Consider the following 20,070-nt stretch of genomic DNA (forward strand, 5'->3'; position numbering starts at 1 on the left):
AGCATACACTGATGTGCAGAGCTGAAATGGACTATTGAAAAATGACAGTGATTTGAAGAGCACTCGAGCATGTATTTAAGAAGGAGGTTTGGAGACAGAATGGTAAGGCTAAACAGGATGGATGTTTGAGAACTCTTTCTGACCAGTTCCCCTTCATGAACTAGATTTGAGTGTTAGACTGGTAACAAAGCAGACCTGAATAGAGTCGTTGGGGAAAGTCATTATAGCTGCAAGCATTTTGAGCAGGTTTTTGTTTCCCTAAGCTGTCTGTAGCAAAACTCCCTCAGCAGAGCAGGTGTGCCTGAATAGCCTTTTGCCTGTGGCTTAAGGATCTTTCCATACCCATAGACAACTTTTCAAGTTGGCAGGGTGAGGTAGTGGAGAGCAAACAGAGTAAGTATCCCTGTGAACAGTTCCTCACATCATTTTCTCAAGCAGCCATGGCTTCAGATTTTCCCATCCAGCACGCTGCCTGCTCAGACCTGCCCCAACCATCCTTTCCATGGTGTGAGCACAGCTGCTTGTGGTACCTTAGATGAAGCCAGATCGTGACTTTTTTGTTAGAGTTATTTTTAACCTGGCTCTGCTCATTTGTTTAGTTTGTCATTTGGCCCCACAAATGATGCCAGCTGCTATAATATGAACCAGTGCAAGGCATTAGGGGTCCTGGATGCACCTTAAATGGTTGTTACCACTGAAAAGAGCATGTCAAATACATTCTGGCCTGAAGAGTATCATTTAATGTGGTGATAAATCCAGTTTTTGTGCACCGAGTCTGAGTCTAGAAATAGCACAGTCCCTTGAACTTAAAAAACCTCACTCTGCCTCTTCAAATGAATTAAATATTTTTTCCATAGACATCTTTGACTTTGAAGCTTTGTCGTCTCAAATATTGTCTTCCCTGTTTTTGCTTTATGCAAGATCAGAATGGATTTATCTGTAGCTCAAATAAAGCCAGTATAGGATCCTAAAGATAGCATTAAATATCCTACTGCCCAATTTGGCAGAGTGCAGTTGTGTGCTCACACCTGATCTGTCTCCAATGTGCACTTCCATTTACTCCAGTAGTGTGCAGGTGTGGTATTAATGATCATGGAACCTGTAGTACAAGAAAAACAAGATCATTTTCATAACCGTGGCAGACATTCATAATGCCAGTAAGTAATGTACAGGGGTTTAAAATTTGAAAAATAGTTGAAAACAAGCCAGACAGCATGCATCAGTGCTTGTACTATAAGTTCTTTCATTTCTAGTGCTGTCTTAAACTTGTCTAAAGCCACAAAGTTTGCATGCATGCTGCAGTTCTTTAATGCACGATTTTGTCCTGGTTTCTTGATTTGAATGCTAAGACACCATTTTTATATTGCACCTGTCAATTCATATATACACATAAATATATTTTATATGTACTTCATTAAATTTCTGGTCACATATATTTAACTTCATGTACTGCATGGGTTTTTGCCTCAAGTACAGTGGGTTCCAAGCACAGCTAGTGCAGCTTTCAACTGAGACTGTCTCTGTCAGCCTCAGGCTCAACAGCCTGGCAAGAAAACCTGCAAATCCTGCTGCACCCCATGGATTTCTGTGATTTGCGGTGTTGATAGAAACATCCTTCTTGCTGAGGCATTAGAAGTTCCCAGATGAGAAACCTTTGCTTCACTCTTTCAAACTCACCAAATTGTTATACAGCTGCAACTTTGAGTCTCTTTGATGCTAAACTTGGAATATGTTACTGCCACACATACAGGAAAAAAAACCAAAACAAACCACCAAGTAAGGAGGATAACACTGAAGCTAATGGGTGTTTTATTGCATGGTTTTAAAGAGGTTGGCATTTCTCCACATGAAGGAAAAGGCCAGGCATTTCTCGTCATCAGAAAGATGCTGTTCTGTCCCAAAGTTAACAGTACAATGTAATCTCATATTGTCTAACAGTGACCTTAACACAGTACTACAGCTGCAGATGTACTGCAGTACAACAGATTTGGTGAATTATTTTGGGAACTTTTTTTATCGATTCTGACAAATTAAGTAGAGCAGTCAATAGATTGTATCACTAAATCTGATATGGTGGTTTGGGGTTTTTTGGGTGTTTTTGTAATTGATCACTTAAAAATAAAATTTTCAGCTGAAAATTTCAGTAAAGGCTAACAAAAGGTCTGGAGAGACAGTGGTGAAAAATGTCTTGTAGGATCACAGAATCATAGAAAATTCTGAGTTGGAAGGGTGCCACAAGGATCATCAAAATCCAGCTCCTGATGCCAAGGCTATTATTTCTTGTTTTAATTTGTGGCCCTAAAGAATGGGTAAAAAAGTGGTTTTATGTATATTTACAATTAGTATAGATTGTAAATACAACAGAGGATAGCAAATAATAAATACAACTTGTAGATATTGGAAATAGAGACAAGAAATAATTTAGGCCTCCATTTTGGAAACAATTATAGAGCTGTTTAATTTTAAGAGCATGAGTGGTCTTTTAATTCCAGCAGTCTACTCGCTTATTTAAAGTCGTAAAAGACATGAGCACGGTGTTTTCTGAAAATTATTTGTACAACACGTTAAATCCATATGTATAGTGGTGTGTACTTTGAAAATTAGATTGCAATAAAGAAGACTACTTAGAATGTAAGAAAATCGAGAAAAAAGTAGGTGTACAAGTGACAGGCCAGGGAAGTGCCCTGCTTTAGCTGACCACGGAGCAGAGGAAAGGTTTGACTGTTTCACCCAATGGGACATTTGACACTTTCCTTTCATTAGCTTCGTATGAAGACGTGGGTGTGACAAGCCACTTAGGAAGCCTTTGCAAATTATGTTTGCTTTTAAGAAAGAGGCAGAGCATTCCTATGTTACATTGAATAATAATTCCAGCTGGGGTTTTATAAGGTATTTGTCTGCTATTTATTTGCTTTTTGAGGTTGCCTTGACTGAGAGGTCATAAGAAGCTTTCAGGAGCCCTTTCCAATGCATAGCAGTATTTAGAGCTGCAAGACCTGCCCGATTAGCTCTTCCTCCCACCCGGGACATTGGGAGTCAGCTGGGTTGTGCGGCACCAGCCCCGCACATCACCGAGTGAATGTCGCAATTCCTGTGGTGTCCTCCGGCGGCAGAGGAGTCCAGCCGTGCTCTCACTAAAGTCCATGGGATGTTTGTTGCCTGTTACTTTCAGAATAAGAAAACCCTTAAATGAAATGTTTGGCCAGACAGAATAGGTAGGCAATAAATGTGTTACCAAACACTTCTTCCTTTCTGAAAATAATTCTGTTTGTACAATTAAACACACTTCAGGTATTAACTACTTTTGATTTTACAAATTCAATACTTAAATCTGATTAATCAGCATGTTAAATGGACTAACCTTTCTAGAAAGTCCCTTGTTAATTACTTTCTGAGAGCATCACTGGTAGATTCAAGTATGTTTATTCCTCTGAGCTCAGCACAGCAAAAAGCTTTTAGTGTAGTAAAAGGCTTGCATCTTTTCATGTTAGCTGAAAGAGGTAATAAAGATGTGTTTTAACAAAATAGATGAGAGATCTGTCGTGAAGTCTCAAGATGTTTATTACCTAAGGGGTAAAAAAACCCCTTTTAATACTTTTTTAGATGTTATTCCATTTTAAAATCAATTTAGGATGACTACAAAATATTGAAAGGAAATAGAATGAGAAAATTAGACCCATAAAAATTTTGAAGTCAATCATATGATTGTCATCGTTAGGATTTTTAAAAGTGGTCAGAATATTTTTTCGTTCAAGAATATAGCAAAATATAATTAAAACAGCTGCATGTACATACCTAAAGAAGCATAGTAAAACCAACTGCACTTGAGGACTGCCAGGGCTCAGCCATAGTAGGTTTAAAGGGAACCTCTACTAAGAGTTGTTGGGGAAAAGATTGTTATGGAAAACAATCATGTCTCTGGTTGGGCTGATGGAAAATTGCCAAGGAATATATTAATCAAATGTTTCACTTTCTACAGCTCTACCATTAAAAGGAAAGGACTTTATTTAAGGGAACAAGGTTTTGCATTTTTGTAATAAAAAAGAGTGCACAAACTTTTGTTATGAGAATTGCTTATATAAAAAAAGCCAAATTCAAAGCCACAACCACCCACCCCAAAAATAAAGCAAAGCAAAGCAAAAAAACCCAACCTCAACCAACCAACCAACCAACCAACCATAAAACCCAAACCCACAATGCAAATGCAGCAATGGGTACCATAAGGAACTTGCAGTTCTTCAGTTCTAGCTAGCTTATTTCCTTGGTTTGTGACTAAATATCCTATCCATCAGACAGTGGACAATGCCTGTGAAACAAATAGTAAACAGACCATAAACCAACCCCTACACTTGGACTATGAACTGTGAGTAGGCAGATGCCCATTTACTTCATGCAGGTTTTGTGACTGCTCAGACTTCTAGAAGGATGGAATTGATGGCATGACTAAGGCTTTAGAGTCTGATTTCATAGGAACTGGTCAGAGCTGGACAAAACATGTCCTTTGCCTTTGCAATGAAATAAGTGAGAAAAGTAACTTCCTTTGCTGTTTCTGAGTTGGAATTTGATAACTGAGACACTGGGACATATTTTTTTCAGACTAAACAAGATCCATTCCCATTGCCTGCAGAACAAATGTAGTAATTTTCAAGCTAAGCCAAGTCAAAGATATAAAACAGCTTAAAAAGAGCTTTGCAGATAGCCTATTGCCTCTCCAAAATAAATGCAATAAAATAATAATTAATAAATACGTATTAATTACTTCATAACTGTAATCAGGTCTTTCAGTTCAGTGACATGTAGTTCTCTGGGAATCACATTGCCTGTAGAGGTGTGAGTTCATTTTTGGAATAATGTTGTCAAATTTCAACAACAATAGAAGGTTGTGCTTTGTTTGTGTCTACACACAGGTAGGTACTTTGTGATTCTTTGATTCACAGGATTGAGGAAAGCTAGGGTCAAATTTAGAGCTGATTTTTACTGACTGCCACATAATAAGAAGGTCAGCAGCTCTGGTTTGTGGTCAGTGGAGTGAAAGCAAAGTTGTCTGTGCCTCAGGCTTTGAAGAAGGCATTAATTCTTCTTTGGATTTCCAACTGGAAATATTAGGGGTCATCGGGGAGAGCTCTTGTTACTAGCAGATGGACTCCTTCTCCTTCTGCTTTCCTTCTCCAAAACTTTGTGTTATCCAAAGAGTGAAGAGCGAAGAGACATAAGGTCATGGAAAGACTATAGATGTCTGTAGACAAATCCAATAATTCTCAGTTTTCTCTCTTACATAAGCAGAAAGGGCTGTCTTACCATCAGGCAAAAGGGATGTTACAAGATTATCAAAATTTTATGTAAAGAAAAATAAAATCTGTATTTGGAAAATGGTTTGGAAAGGGAACTGCTGATGTCCTCCTCTTTTTCCCTCCCTCTTTTTCCCAAAAAAACTAACTCCCCGAAACAAACAAACAAACAAACAAAACCAAAATAAAAAAACTAAACAAAACCAAAACCAAACCAAACAAAACAAAAAAAAAACCCCAAAAGAAACAAACAAAAGAAACAAAACAAAAAAAAACCCCAAAAAGCACATACTTAAAAGTGATGTATAGAATGAAGTCACTCTCAGAAAACAAGACAAAGGGAGTTTGAGAGTTTACTTCTGCTTTAAAATAATCAAGGATGATGTTCAGCATATATTTTCTAGATTATTAAACTGGTAAATTTGGCTTCCATTCAGTGACGGAAGGATAGCCTGAGCACAGAATTCTAGCATATAAGTCAAAACTCAGTTTCCACTGTCTTCAAATACACTGTTGAGTGAGTGACTTAGGCCCATAGAAGCAGTCAGGTACCATAAATTTTTCCAAGTCCCAAGACTACTGTTGTCAAAGCCCTGCCTGGGTTTTGGTTGCTGGAGAGTCCTAGTACACACTTCACACTGCCTGGAGCAACTAAGTAACTAAGGATAGTTACTTATTTTGTAAGCAGTTAATACACCAAGGTGGGATTCAGTGATTGGTAACTACTGTGACACTCTATGGTGTCTTGCAACTCTGTCTTCATTTGCTTACAAAGCACCTATTAGATGATAATTTATGTTTAAGTTGCCAATTGACACTGACTGATTTGTATTCTACCGTGGGGCATGGAGGCCTGTTGTCTCAGCAAGTCAGGTTTGTTACACATCTTTCAAAGATCAAAAGAGTGTCTGCCTGAATTTGTAAGCTGAGAATCAGTGCATACAAGTAGAAATGATGATAGGGAAGTGCAATGAAGGAATAAGAAACTCTTGGTCAGAGTGGTGTTAGGTCACAACACAACCAGAGCAAACAGTTGATAGGTTTTACAAGCAATGCAGACATCTTTTCTTGTGAACTTAGTTTTCTCTTCCGTTCAGCACACTTCATAAAAAATGGAGTATTAACCGGCTGCTATCTTGTAATTCTTGTAACTTTTAATAATTAAAAGATAAATTACAGATCTCCTTGTTCTGTTGATTGCTTGACTAGGAATAATTTTCATAAATCCATGTATGCTACTGATTTAGCATTTCTGCTTGTGATGGGCCTCAGCTTATCTAAAACATGTATCTCAAACAAAAGTTTTTGTGCCAACTTCCAAATCCTCTGGAGCTACTGCTTTATCCTGCCTTTTTAAACAAAACTCCATCTTATGGATTTATCCATAATAGGGACTAATTTCCTGAGGCATTTTCTCCTGAGATATGGCTACCTCTGGAGTGTGAATTTTTCTACACTCTGCCATTCTCAGCACTCTCAATAGATGAGCAAAATATTTTATCTTGCAGATAGTTTCTGCTTTATAGAACTGTAAGAATGCTTGTCGCCAGAAGGTATGCTTTGATGTGTATCTCTGTCATTAGGAATGCTGTTAGTGAGTTCTTCCTTATCCTTGCAGTAGCATCTCAGTAACATGTAGTGGTTTCTTTGTCATGGTTACTGGTGATGAGACCATCCATCCCAGGAACTCATCACTTTCCAGAGAACATGAACTTCTCTGCAGTGTTAATGCTGCTCCAGAAAGTGCAGTTATAGCTGTCCTGTACATTGGGAACATTTTGTCTCTCATCAAAGATCTGAAACTGTGTGTTTCCTGAAAATCATCTAAAAATCATGAAGATATAAAAATCCTGGATTAGGTCTATCAGGGACCTCATCACTGAATGCTTTCTAAGTTCTTAATTGCTGCTTTCTAAGTTGTTAATGTGACATTAAGATATAATGTTGTTCTGTTTTTCATACTTTTTATATAGCTAATCTTTTCCCTCTCTTTGTTTTGCATTCCACAGTATGGAATTGTACCATACTAACCAAGACATTTGCAGTCAGTCTGTCTCTGTCTTGAGTTCCTTTATCCTTGCTTGTTCTCTAGGAATAACTTCAAATTGGAATTTGAGGAAGGAAAGTTTGGTCGTTGATTGAAAAAAATTGTGGGTTTTTTATACAGGTCAAGAAATCATCTCATTTGAAACCAGTAGTATTTGTTAATGTCATCACTTCTAGACTGGTCCATACTACTTTATTTTTACATAATTGATGTATTTTTAACAAGTACTTTGTAGCCTTCTAGAATATTAACTGCTTCTGACAGAAAGTCAGGAATAGCAAATACAGTGAAACATTTGAATCATGGAGTAAAATATTTTCTAGTTCCAGAGGAAAGCAGCAGAAGTGCCATTACAGAGGTATATGGAACTGTCACATACAGCAGTAACAATTCCACGATTCCATTTTCCATGTGAGATATGCTTCCAGGACTTTTTCTGGTCCTAGCTTCCAGATGGAACTGGCTTTTATTTTATTTTATTTTATTATTATTATTATTATTATACTTTACTATATTTTTCTGGCTTTGTTGTTTCATTTAATGTAAAATTACTTATTCCAGGAAAGAAAACATGTCTCTTTTGCTCTGTGGAAAACATAACAGTTCACATTTTCTTTAAGTTTGGAAACACTGAGCTGTTACTTGTTTAAGAAAGGAGAATTTCTGATATTGGCAGAGAATAACTCTGTGGAAATGTCTTTCTCTCTGCAGTAAGTATTTAAATTGCCCAAGATACTCAACACTTTGAAAGTACCATTAGTGTTTCACTTTTCAGATTTCCATTTTTGCGAATATGAGAAAATGAAGGAATGCCTTTTTCTGGTTGGTTCCTTCGCAGAATATCAGTGCCTCTTTGCTTCAGGTTTTGGGTTTTTTTTTGCTCTGTTTGCCCTTGTAACTTAAAACCAAAAGGGAAATGAATAGTTTGAAAGAAAGATATTTGCTTAACAGCTAGTGGCTCCAGCTAAAAAATCTGCAGCCTCCCATTGCTCTCACATGCAAATTCAGTCAGCCTGAGGTTTGATTGCAAAACTTATAAATGATTGTGTATTTCTTAGTTTAAGTAGATACTTTTTTGAGACTTCTGCTCTGATTTTGGTGATGTTTTGGGTGCTTTATTCTACATTTTTCTAAGAAAATGGTGTTTAGAGGACTGAGCAGTCATTCCATGTTTTTGTCTGTCAGGTCATCAAGGGTTACTCCTGTGCAGGGCCAGGAGTTTGACTCAATGATCTTTGTGAGTAACTTCCAAGTCAGATACTCTATGATCATCTCCTATAATTTTGAACCTACCATCAGTTTTAACCAAGACATGGGTATTCAGTCCATAGAATCAGAGCAGAAATAGTCCAAAATGAACACCTCTGAAGTATGTACAGCATCAGTTTTCTTCTACTCATCCACAATACTTGCTCATGTAGTGTGACTGTAAAACATTCACTGTCACGTTTTTCTTTAATAAATGACAGCAAAAACATCATTTTTGGGCTCACTTTGTGGCTAAATCGAGTCAATTTATGAGGAATGTGTAATAGGGTTCTGCTGTGTTCATTCTACCTAGCATCAGGCAAACCAATTGTAGTTCAACTCTCATTATTTGGGTATTTTCCCATTTTCTATCACTCCACTGCAGTTGCTATAGGAACAGAGGGTTAATATAACAGAGGGTTAATTAATGTAGTCCAAGTAAAAATATTTTAGCCCATTTCTTTTTTCTAAATTATTTTTGTGGTAATAAATTTCAGTCCCATTTATTATGTCTTCTATTATTGCTACAATAACAGAATAAATTTGAATTTTTCTAGTGTGAGCAGTCATCAGGCATGTTGTGGAAGAGACTTTTGCACCTTAAAAATCTGAGATTTGTAATTTTTTTCATCCAAAAGGATTGCCTGGTGGGGCTTTAGAACAGATTTTGGACTGTTTGGAGTATCTAGTTTGGGTGTGATTCAAAGCCACACAATGAAAGAAGAAGTCTTCATTACAGTTAATGTGACATCTTCAGAAAGTTATTCAAATCACTTATATTAGCCTCCATTCTCATACAGGGAACATACTCACACAGTGCAAAATTCCCCACAGCAGGAGAGGTACCAGGGCATTCCCACCTATACCTGAACATAAATTAACTCATTGAACTTTGTGTGTTGTGGGCTTCTCCCACCCCTGACAGATCAAGACTGCAACCATTGCTTTGACCAGTAGACATTGGAATTGCAGCAACCAACTCTTGTTGCTGGACCCCTGGGTGGTGACTGACTGTATACCTTTCTACTCTTATCCTTTCTTATTCTTTCTTCCTTTTCCCTTAAACATTTTCTTAAGTGTTTTTTCACACTTTTATATTGTTGTAGTTCTAACCAAAATGGCTACATTTTAAAATTTGCCACATTATCTTATTCTACCTTAATGTTGTAAAATTTGCAAGTAAAAGTTTGTTATTGAACCTCCTAAGAATTTTGGTTCACCCATGCACCACCCAGACTGAACCAAACCATCTTCCCCCAAACTCACAGAGCAGACTGGGGCATAACAGTGTGCTAACTTCAGAATGTGTGATTATATCCATACAATAACACTGTTTGTGCTTTTCAGTGGGAAAAACCCTACTTCCAGGTTTTTGGGTGCAAGTTTGTGTTGATTCTGCACATTTCAAAAGAGGAAAAGATTTGCTCATGCACTCTAGAGCAAAATCTGGTTCTTTGCCCTTGGAATAAAAAAACAATGGTTTGTGTTTGTAAACTATTGTTCAGAAAAGTCTGTTGCTTTAAAGTTACATGCAGTGTGAATAATGTTCTGTACATAATAAACAGCCCCACAGGCTAGTTAAGGAAAACTAGTCAGCAATTCAAGGAACACATTATTTTGATGTAGAAGATTCATTGGTAAGAATGAAAAAGATGTAAATAGGTACCAAATTAATTTATTTAATCATAGATTTTTACATTTCTCCTGATTAAAATAGGGAGAGTTAATCATCAACCTTGAAAAGTAATTAGAGTACAGAATCATAAAAAATGTAAGGAAAAAAAGATGGAAATAAAATATTTTTATTATCTCTTCTGAAATCTTCATCTATTTCTCTGTTATATTCCAGTTTTCATTACTTTTTTTTTTTCTGGAATAAGCTCATTCAACTGTATATCTCTGTTGAGCCTATATTCTCTTCACTGATTTAATATAAGGTCAGAAATATTGGAGACCAAATTCATCCCTCACTTGCCCATTCCATTTGTGTGGCAATCTCACCATACTGTGTGGTTACAGGTAAACAAAAAAGCTCCTCTGTAGGTAAAAAAATATGTTCAATTAAGCTTGTGTTTCAAAATAAATGATGTGCAAATCTTTTTATAGCTTCTTAATTTAATGTGGGTTTAGTTAGTTAATATCTTCAACAGCAAAAAAGAGCTAAATGTATGTAGCAAAACTGGTTAATGTGAATTCATGTGTACTTTTGGAAAGCAGCTTTGGAAATATAGAGTGTATTATAACTGAAATCATGTAACATTTTTTCTCTGAAAATGAAAATCTTAAAAAATCCCAAAGCATAGTAGTTCCTTTTCTCTGAATAAAATAGGCTTAATATTTATCTCTGAACATCCCCTATTTGGTAAAACCCTAAGGAATGGAGCTAGTCCTGTATTCTTCATCTCAGGAGCAGTACAGTTGTGAGGAGATACAGTCAGCTCTGTCATTGAAACTATGTCTGAACTCTGCATTGTGAACTGCAGTAAAGGACTTTAAACCACAGAAAAAAATATTGAAATGGTAAAATGAGGAAACCTCTCCTTATATTTTGTGCTGGTTTTCCATCTTAATTTCTAGTCTTTAATCTACCATATTTCTCCTGCATTTGTCTTTCTCAAAGTCCATCTGCCCATGTCAGCATGACGCTATCTTCCTGCATGTCACTACTATGCTTCTTTACTTATCTGCTATCAAGAAAATAACATTGTGATTAGCTTCTGAATGGCAGAACCTCTTAAGACATCCTCTGTATGCATTTCATTCTGGAGGATGCTTGTGGGCTCCCCTGCATTCCTCATGGTTTCAGCTACTGTACTGTTTTCTTTCAGAATATTGAAAGATAATGTCTGATTGCAGCCCTCTTCACTTGTGGAAAGACTTTAGTTTGTGGAGTTCCCTAGTTATTCCAGATCCAATGTCAGAGAAACACTGAAGTCACAAACCCTTCAAGACCTAATTTGCAGGCAAATAATAGAACAAGAAGTGTGAGTAAACCAAGCTGGATTTACCCTTCTGATTAGTGTGCACTGACTGTTAACTGAACTGAAAGATCATTCACTTTATCAAATGGATTTTCACAACCTCTAGCAGTTCTCATTACTACAGGTACAGAAGTACCCGGATTTTTAAAGTTTTTCCACCTGTCAAAGACTTTACTGACAGTAATGAGAGTGGGTATCTGAGCTATCTTGATAACTTCTTCTCTTCCTTTCAGACCCTTAGGATTTTGAAAATCTGAATTCATATCTTCCAGTAAAGGATGTTTATCTACTTGCCTATTAGCATATATTCTTGTAAACTGTCAAAAATATTTTAAATATTATTTGCAGCATTTTTAAGAGATATAGAATGTGTAAAGCATTGTTTCAACTCTCAGTGTTTTCAGTGTTTGAAATTATTTTCAGGAACAAAAAGGCATACTTAGAGGTGCTACCCCAGATATATATCTGAATCCAAACTCCATGTCAAATATACCTGGAGAATATTGGAAAGACTCTCTTGTTCTTTGTACTGCTATAGATTTACATTACTTTCCTATGTAATGCAACAATGGTATTTTAGAAGAAGAACAACCAGAAATTCACTGATGTTCAAAATGAACATGAAATACGAACTGACAAAGTCTGTTAAACAGATGATGGAGCAACCATATATTTTACTTAAATACTGTCACTGTATGTACTAGACTTCTGTGTTTAATTCATGGAAACATTAATAACAGTGCTAAACCTCTCCTGACAGGCAATGTATAACAAGTCTTCAAATAATAAAACACATCTAACTTCATCTCAACCCCTTTTCTATAAGCAAATGCATGAGTGTGTCTCCAGAAGCATACAATCTCACCTACATGAAAACCTAAATATTTAAAATTAGTATCACTATTGAGGGAGGGGTGGAGGTTTTACTATGGAGAGACTTGATCTACAGCTGCTATTTAATACCAGCCAACTAACTCTCATGCCAAAAATGTCTGGTGTTTGTTTTCTTTTCTGAAGAAGCAGATGATTGTCCAGATGATAGCCAGATGATTAAAAGGAAGCTGAATCTGTATCCTATCAAAGCTCCTCTGAAGCTTATCCATAATTTCTCCTTTCTCCCACTGTATGTACTTTCATGTGCAAGAAGCTTCAGACAAACCAGAGACTATCCATTAAACAAAAAGAGTACAATGGTGTACTGAAACTGAATTTCTACAGTAAATTGCTACGTGATCAATATTCAATACATTAAATATCTTCCTTGCAATGACAATTATCCTGTGTCCTATCCTGCTTCATAAATTACCCCAGAAACAGCAGCTGCTATAAAAACCTTTTTCGTCTAGGCCAATTTTTGTAATATTTCCCCATGAACCAAACAATTGTGCATTTGTAGGAAATTTCTTTTCCAGGGAAATAGTTTCATGAGGTCTGTTTTTAAAGATTGAAACCTCCAAATCTTGTTATGTCAAAGACATGAGATTTTTGCAGTTAAGTACAGATTTTTTTTTTAAATTGTTATTTTTAGAGACCATGGTATTAATTTAGCACCTTAGAATACCCCCTGCATATCTTCTGTGCAGAATAAACCTGCAATTTGTATTTTTAGTTTATGTTGTAACAAATTCCACTTTAGAGGTCTGTCTAACTAACAAGAGACAATTTTGTCCAAGTTTATTCCCCTTCATTGTGAATAACTGCACTATGCCTTCTGTACTGAAGTAGGGAATTTTTGAGCATAGATCATCTCATCTGTTTTACTTTAAGATGGGATGAATCACTCTTTGGATTCTATTTGTCATATACACAAGATTTCAAATTATTATAAAGAGACACAGTGCAATATAATCAAATGATAGATTCTAATGCACATTGCATCCTGTCTTCTATCACCTGACCTCACAGGAGAAGGAATGTATACAGTTTTCCTCAAAGAATTTTATAAGCATCTCTCATATGGATAAAGGCCAAAACAGATGGAACTGTTCAGCCTGGAGAGGAGGGAGGGGGGGTGTCTCATTAATGTATACAAATATCTGAAGGGAAGGTACAAAGAAGAAGTGGTCTGTCTCTTTTCAGAGGTGCTAAGTGACAAGGCCAGAGGCAACAGACAGAAACTGAAACTCAGGAGGATCCCTCAACTTCAGCACTTTTTACTGTGAGGGTGACAGAGCAGTGGCAGAAGCTGCCCAGGGAAGTTGTGTACAACCAACTCTAGGCAGCCCTGCTTGAGCAGAAGGGTTGGACCAGATCACCTTCACAGATCACTTCCAAACTCAACCTATCTGTGATATTACATCCTGATTCTACTAATATTTACATAAGGATGTCAGTGATTGCAGACTACTTAAGTAATATGTAGGATCTTTGAGGGTGGAGCTCTGCTTTTGCAGAAACACGTATTAGCTCTCAACTTATGTTCCTACTGCTCTGCCCGTGAAAGAGGAGCAACAAATTTCCTCTTTCATAATCATTGACGTTTTTGTTGACTTGAATGAGTTTTCTGACTCTTAAATGAACAGAGTTCAGTTTTCTGGATCATCAGCATACTAAACCCATGGAGGGGAAAAAAGAAATTTTTCTTCTGGTTTAGCTTCTTAAACCCAGTCACATGCATCATATATATCAGTGATATAAAGGAATTCACAGCCAATGGCAAAAAGTAGTTTCCCCTTGCCTTTGTTATTGTCTGCCCTGTCAAACTTCATCCTAAGAAAAGGAACAGCTTAAGGAGCAGCTGTTTCATTTTTCTACTTATTCAACTAGGTATTGTGGTTAACAGTGCTTGTGGCAGCATATGCATCAACAATTTACTGTACCCATTTCCAAAAGGTCTTGATCTTCTGGTTAGTACTGTCTTGGCTTAACATTTCAGTCTGGACCTGGGTACTCCAAATCTCAGCCCAGGTTGTCTGGAATCTGCATAAAAACCTCATTTGGGAACTTCATTCACTACCTTCTCTAAAAATAAGGTGTCTGGTTTTGCATGATTTCAAAATGAATCCAAGTGAAACTCATTGGTTGGGGTTTTGTTTTGCTGAGAGCTCCTGGGTGCATGTGGATCTGCAGGGGGGAGCTGGGGCTGGGGGAGCAGGAGCCACACTGAGCAGAGCAGGTCAGAATGGAACAAGCCAGTGAACCTAACAGGCAGCTCAGCCTTGAAAAGAGAAACTGCAACTTCACGGGCAATTTAGCTGGTACAATTTATTCTAATTTATTACAGTAAACTACATATTAGCAAATGTTAACAGATCAGGGCAGATTTATGACAGGGAGGCTACTGTGCTAATGAACGGCCCCCTCATTAGCATTGCCTGGAGCAGCACACGCTCTCTCTCAGCCTTTCCTTACCACATTTTCCCATTGCCATCACAGCAGAAACAAGCCTTTCACATCCTGTAATCTCTGACTGGAAGGAATCTTGTTTAGAAGGTGGAGAAGGGAACTAGCAGATGGTTATTTGTATGAACTACAGCTCCAGTTGTTTTTATTTGGGCATTTACTTGAAAAAACACAGGAATTACTGGGTACTCAGCACCTCTCAAAATCCGTATCACAGTTGTGGTTACTGCTAGAGTGGTTGTAGCTTGTATATGTTGCATTGCTGCAAACTGACTCTGACCATCAACTTTTCTACTGGTTTTTTTCCTCTGTATAAAGAATAGGATTCCTAAAACCTGTCACAACACAAGATTTTTTTCACTATCATGCACTCTTTTTCATTAGTACATATAAAGTATTTGCATTTTCAGCATTATTGCATCTGGCTTTAAGAGGGAGAAATATTCTGTAGGTTTTGCTAATTAACTACTACAAAGCATTTGAAATCTTGGATTGGCAGGTGCTGTCAAAGCATAAAATATGATCAACATGCCTTTAAATCAATGAAAGACTTAGAGTATCAGAATTCAGACAGCAAACAAACCTAATTGTTTACTCTCTACTCTGCTGCAGTCTGTAAGCACAGACTCAAAATTAATGTAGTATGCTTTAGCCATCCAACTAAAACCCACAAAAATCCATATAAAACACCTTCCAAATTCCTTACTGCCAGATTGTGCTATTTTGAGAAAACTCTTTCTGTGATACCTTTTCTTCTTTTAAATATTTAGTCTTTTATTAAATATCAATTAAATAGCAATTTGAAAGGATTGGAATGACATTTTCACACATTCATAATCCAACTGATGATAAAACTACTCCTAAATGTCTCCAATGACAGAGTCTTCATTTCCCCCACTGTCTTTCCAGACAACTCTAAAGGAAACTTTACATCCTGAGTATTACCAAATTGTCTGAAGACAACACTGTGATTTTTTTCTTTTGTTGTAATCTGCAAGTACATGATTAAGTCCTGGTTTGTAGCAATCATTGACTTATTGGTGGCCCTTTTGTCAGGCAGTCTGGATTTCACTCTATGAACGTGTGCAAGGTTCCTAAATTTTTTTATTCTCTTCAAGATGATTTGCATTTGCCATATAACACCTCATTGAAGACAGAGAAAAGGAGAGAAATGCAGATGCCCAGATTTTCCAAACTGCTCTAGCCACTTTGAATCACCCCATAAAACTTCCAGATCCTTTTCCTTGGGGAAAGGTGCAGGTGGTAATGGGTTGAAGGAGTAGCTCCTAAGCTTGGCTTCTGCCAGCCAGCAGCAGAGAGGGTGCAGAGAGCAGTGAGAAGGTGGTACTGGGGCTATGGGTGTTACATGTGTATGTAACATGTGTTTTACAAGTTACATGTGTGTTGCTGCCCTGTGTGGGTGTCGGCAGCTGGTGAGACACAGGGCTGCTCAGAGTGAGCTGGGGGAAAACAGCCAGGGCTTGGTGACTGGAGAACTTCAGTGTTCCTAGAACTACTCTGTAACATTTTCAAAAATGAGGAATTCCTGAGGATAATAGAGAGAGAAGGGGATGGGAGAAAGAGGACTAGAAATGGAGTGGAATCCCTGAGCATCATTCAGTCACTGGTGAAAGGGAGGGGGAAAGGGAAAAGACAGGAATGCAAAGTTTTAAACAGTTGAAGTGTTGGTATTTCCAGTTTGGAAAACCTTGAATTATCTAAGAAATTGTTGAGATTTGCCTTGCTATTTTCTTGTAAAAATAATAACTGGAAAATTAATTACTATTCCTTGTGCACTCCACTGGGTTTCTCAGGTTGGATAAAGCTTTGTGAGGTTAATATTTTTCCCCTATACATAAATTAATATATTTTAAGACGAGAAGGGACTGTTCATCTGACCCCATACATAACAAAGGCAGCCGTTTGCTGTATATTAATTACTGCTTCAAGTCTGATTCAGCTGCAGCATACCACAGAGAAATCTTCCCACTTCAAACCATTATCCCCTTGCTTATATGTCAGTGAGCTCTATTGTCCTTTCTTTCCAACCGTCACTTTGGGAAGTCTAACTTGCTAGGGGTCAGATCCACTAGAAGTCCCCTCCTCCAGTCCTGGGAGAACAGCATTAGTACATGATTAAGTACATGACTTAACTTTTGATCATGACAAAAGTTATATAATTACCTAAGCAAATGAAATACAACAATGCCAGCAAAACACTATTTTGTTTGGTATCTTTTTTTTCACCATTCCTCTCACAGAAGTGCCAAAAGCAAACTGTAGAGATATCTGAGTTGGATCTTTTAAAAATTTTAATTAGTTAATTAAAATATATATTAAAATTAGGGTCAAAGGTTGTCCCTGTGGGACTTTATTCAAAAAGTACTCCATCTTTGTAGATGCGTTTCAAGAGCTGCTGGTTTCTAATCTGTGCCGTGTGCTCTGTTGACTTTACAGTATTCTAGTTTACTATTCATAACATTGTGTGATATTCGTTCAAATAATATTTGATTTATTTACATTGTTACCATTATCAAATCTGTAATTTCACTTTTTATTAAATACTTCATTGCTGTTGCAGACAGATTGCCTCTTGGCATTTTTTTCTATAGAGAGCAGGGAAAGCAGAGGTGACAGCCTGGAGCTGTGACAAGGCAAGATTCTGGGAAGTATACAAAGAAAAGGATCTGATTGAGGGCAGTAGGGACAATGAAAGGCTTTAACAGGAATAGCTTAAGCAGAGCCCCAAGCCAACAGTGTGATTCCCTGGGAAGCACAAGAGAGGAAGCAATCTGGTTCTAACAGGAGTGTGGAAGCAGAAACTCCACCTGACAGTCAGGATTGGACACCTCAGACCCTAGTATATATAAGTAATTCCTATGAATCTAAAAGAAATGTCTACGTGATTCCTCATCATCCTCTCCTTTGTTCAGTCTGGCCTCCTCTAATGACACCACAATAAATGTATTACAGAAGAACCATAAGATTTCTCCCTGTTCTTATTTCCTGTGCATTATCACATGTACCATGGGGTGGAATTATATAGTTAGTTATTTTCTGTGTGTACAGGATATTCAGGTAATAGACTCAATTGGTGCTCTTGGAATAGGAGATGTATTAGTTTCTCCAGTAAGGCATTACTCTTCCAGCCTAGAAAAAACATAAAAAAAATCAGGAATGACAGTTACATTGTATTGCAATCAACACCACTAATTTAATGAACTTTTGATAATAGTCTCAGTAAGATAGTCTGCTCCTTTGTTGAAGGAGCAAAATCCCTACTCACAGCAACTACTCAGAGATCATCCACACAAATACTTTCATCAAGTGGAAACTCTGATATAAATCTTTTGTATTTAACCACTAACCTCAAATGAATACAGCACACTGGAAAAAAATCTAACTGTTTTCTTTGAGTGGGTTACTTCAACTGGCTTCACTAATGCTTTCAATATATATTCTCTGCTCAGTTTACCAACAAGCAACTTTTAGCAGAGGTTTTGGGTTGTTGTTTTTGTTATATTTTCTGTGAATACAAGAGTGGACAGAAGCCAAAGCAGCAGACAAACATCGAAGTTTGTCTCACTTTGATTTGCTTCATCTAGAAGGGAACAGATCCACTAGTGTGCCAGCCTAAGGCACTTTCCAAGTTGTGCTCAGTAAAAAACAACACTGGAGCAATGCACTCTCTAACAAGAAGAAACATCCTAGGATGAGTTTGGGAGAGAGAGAGCAGGAAAAAGATGAAGGAAATGAGATATTGTCCTATAACTTTGGGAAGTCTGATGAGAAAATAAAGGGATTTTCTTAACAAATGGACCAAGACTCCAAAGCATTTTTAAAAAGACAGCTACATAGAATAAGGAAAAAACCACATTTATTCTACCAGCGCACAGTCAATATTAAAAGGCTTATAATTCTAAAATATGGTTGTAGGTTTTTATTTTTTCCATTCAATTCTCTTTTTTAAGAAGAGAAAGAGGGTATCATTCTTCCAATTTAGAATTAGTGAAATAGCACTTTTCCCTATATGTATACACAAACGTGAAGGGCAAATCATGCAGGTGTTTCACAGGATGCTCTCCAAGTGGTAACTCCTCGGAGGGGAATGCCTGGGCTGCTATTCTAAGATCCTCAGAGTCAGCACGTGGTTGGTCCAGTGCCTGACATGCTGTATTGGGCAGTCATGAAATCCTCACATGGCAAGGCCAATTCCTTGGACCTTCTTGGGTAAAGGCAGTGGCTATGAGCGTGTGCACCAGGTGTATGTTAAGTGCAATCTCAATGAGTGCACATATTCATAAAAGCTGTTGCTGGCATCCTTAAGCTCCTGTAGGCTTTGTAATTAATTTCTGTTTTGCTTACACTCTGTTGTATTTCCTTTCCATTCCCTTGGTGGGTAAATAAGATTTTGCTTTCATGATAACTCTTGCAGAGCCTCTGCTTTACCAGGTGACTCAGCAGTACAAATAGGATATGGATTACTTATGTGCAAACAATCATATCTATGCTGAATTACCCAGAGCACACAACAAACAACAGTATGTTGACTTTCTGCTTCTATTTGGATTTTCTGGCAGTTGCAGGTGCTGCAAAATGCTACCTGATCTGGCACAAAGTTAGAGTGCAGTGACAAACAAAACCTGATTCTGCATAAAGCCTGACAGCATAACAAGAACCCCAGGTTTGGTATGATTTTGTTTTAACAAATTTGCAGTAGATAGGGTTCAGGCTATGTTAGAGGGCTTCTTTTATTCTGTAGCCAAGATATTTTTAGAACATGGTACTTAAATCCCTAATCTGGATTTACTGTATCATCAAACAAAGACTTGAGTTTAATGGGAAGAAGAGTTGTTGAGAAAATGTATTCCAAGTCAATAGAGCAAAGTCACTTGGAAAACATGATTCTCTTATTGGTTTGTCTGTTTTGACAAATGACTCTTAAGAGTCAGCTGAAAGAGCAGAAAATTGTTGATTCTGGCTTTCTGGTTCAAAAAGCAGATTGCTATTTATTCAGCATTATTTAAAGCTATCTGCTTTTAATATAAGATATTCACAAACGTGTCCCAGCTATGACTTTGTACCTGCAAATCACTGAGTCTGTGGAATATTCTGCTTCCTTGAATTAACCTCTGCACTGGTGGGCATTACATGGAAAATGGCA

Source organism: Lichenostomus cassidix, chromosome 1Aa, assembly GCF_008360975.1.
Source record: "Lichenostomus cassidix isolate B80296 chromosome 1Aa, HeHo_3.0, whole genome shotgun sequence".
Lineage (NCBI taxonomy): Eukaryota > Metazoa > Chordata > Aves > Passeriformes > Meliphagidae > Lichenostomus > Lichenostomus cassidix.